This window comes from Saccostrea echinata, unplaced genomic scaffold, assembly GCF_033153115.1.
Source record: "Saccostrea echinata isolate AGI-Se365-2 ecotype Australia unplaced genomic scaffold, CSIRO_AGI_Sech_v1 ptg000003l, whole genome shotgun sequence".
NCBI lineage: Eukaryota > Metazoa > Mollusca > Bivalvia > Ostreida > Ostreidae > Saccostrea > Saccostrea echinata.
Genome location: NW_026889752.1, coordinates 8722501 through 8724732, shown reverse-complemented (window position 1 = coordinate 8724732; position 2232 = coordinate 8722501). Strand labels below are relative to the sequence as shown.

The 2232-nt window shown below is 31.8% G+C and overlaps 1 long non-coding RNA gene across 1 annotated transcript in view; it reads left to right on the top strand.

Moving 5' to 3' along the window:
• The first annotated feature begins 1471 nt into the window (after positions 1-1471).
• Positions 1472-2232, top strand: part of LOC133178842 (uncharacterized) — a 5069-nt gene continuing 4308 nt past the window's right edge. The window contains exon 1 of the long non-coding RNA XR_009720052.1: positions 1472-1560. This is a non-coding gene — a long non-coding RNA (uncharacterized LOC133178842). The remainder of the gene's footprint in view (positions 1561-2232) is intronic.

Here is a 2232-nt window from a genome sequence, read left to right as displayed (position 1 = left end):
AAAAAAAATCTTTTCTTGAACACTCAAATAAAGTCAATGTGCACTATGAAGGAAATGCGCGTTTTAATTGGAGGTACATGTATGTAATTAAATGTACATTAATCGTCTGAACCATCCCAACTTATTTCGTTATTACCTTTTTACGCTGTAAATATTGATTGAATATTTAATATAGTTGCGAAGACTGAAGAATTTGTTTCAAGTACATATTTTCAATATGATTGCTCTTTGTGATGTCATTTTTTTCAATGCATTGCGTCATTAATTTACATAATAAATTTCACTGAGAAAGGTTTATCTGGTTTTTGTATGCATAAATTATATTAAATTATTTTTCAAATGCAGAATTGAATTTAAAGGACAATAAGAAGATAATAAAACCTTGGAATACAGAATTAAGCAATTAATTTCTTTAAAAGTATAGATTTATTGTGGAGAAAAAGTGACGTCTATCCAAAATTGCAGCATTTTCAACTTTAATTTTTTGTAAAAACGGATGTAGCTGCACTTTGGTAAGGTCATTTTTTCTCTTTTAATATTAGAAATCGTGTTATATTTGTTCTTTCTGTGAAGTTTCGCATACATACTCGGATGCGGCCATATCGAAATATAGACTTGAAGAGGAGGAAAACGTCCAAAATAAGGGAATTCCGGAATATAAGACCGGTTTTAAACGTTATATAAATGAAAGGGCGCATGGGTTGAGAAAAATTGTTACCCATTTCACACACAGGGAAACCTCAACAGTAACTTGATACATTTGATAAAATGTAAGCTTGCGTTTAATTTTTGCCCATTTTACAGGGCCGATTATTGGGCTTACCGTATCCAGTTCTTTGCAACATATACCTTCCCAAACATATTTCTCTACATTGATTACGTAGAGATAATAGTACATGTACATGTACTGTAAGTACTGTATATTCCTTAAGACAACCATTGTCGTTTATCAGTCAGCAAACACCACTAAGCATAACACCTGTAAAAATTTCTTGAGCAGTGGCTGCTCCATCAAATGAACGTACAATGAGATACATACCAATAATATAATATTTAATCTACTTAATCCCACTTTAGATGATCATTTGTACAGATATAAATATAAATAATAAAATGCTTTGTTTGTTAGTATGGGAATTAACATTGCAGCTATCGCAGAAAGAAATTTCATAACCAGCTTATACGCGGATTAAGTATTTTTTCTGCAGCAGCTGCAACTTTAATTCCCATACTAACAACCAAGGAAAGCATTTTATTGTTTAATTAAATACTGAAAAGACTATGAGGGGGAATGTATTAATTGTTTACATCATATTATGATTTCTTTATCAATTAATATGCATGTTTCATTGAATAGTTGTTTGTTGTGCTCAAATCAAAGTATCCAATAATTATGAAGTTGTAGTAGAAGAAGAACGCTTTGGGTAAAAAAAAAATGGATATACCGTTAATGACTTCTTTGTAGGCGAAGAAAGAGCAAAAAGATTTATTGAGAACTCATTGAAATCATCAATGTTGGAACTGGATGAAATGATAAACCAAGCAAATTCTGGATTAGAGGTATATTATTTTATATTCTTCAATCTGAAGTACATAATACTTAAGATTGTGGTTTTCCAACTTTAAAAATAAAGTCAAAGTTTACCTCAGCGTAAGATAGATATATGAACTCCTATTGTTTATGGATGTATATGACTTTTATCCAACGATCCTTGACAGTGGAATAGAATACATACAACGGGTTGAATAAAAGTGGTATCCAATCACAAACCATGGGAGATTCTATATATTGCATGTTTAACATATACACGAAGCTATCACATTTTTTAAGGTTTTATATATGAACCCCCATCAAGCCAATGCGACGTCAGAACTGTAGTTATGAAAACGATATCATATAACAAATACATGTATTACCAAATTTATGTGTTTTTATTTATTTAAGGAATAACTGTCTTATTTTTTGGATTCATGATGTGATCAATCGAGTGGCTTGCGTGATAATTTGCATAAACGCCGAAGGCGTTTATGCATAAAATTATCACGCAAGCCAATCGATTGATCATCGTCATGAATCCAAAAAATCTGACAGTTATTCCTTATATTTACATGCTCCTGATTCTGCAAATTCCCGTGCTAACAGCCCCGCTTCTGTCTCTATTTGTCCCGCCCCGCACGTGATTTTTTTTAACCGCGCCTATCGATGAACCAGTAGATTTATGTAGAAATAAA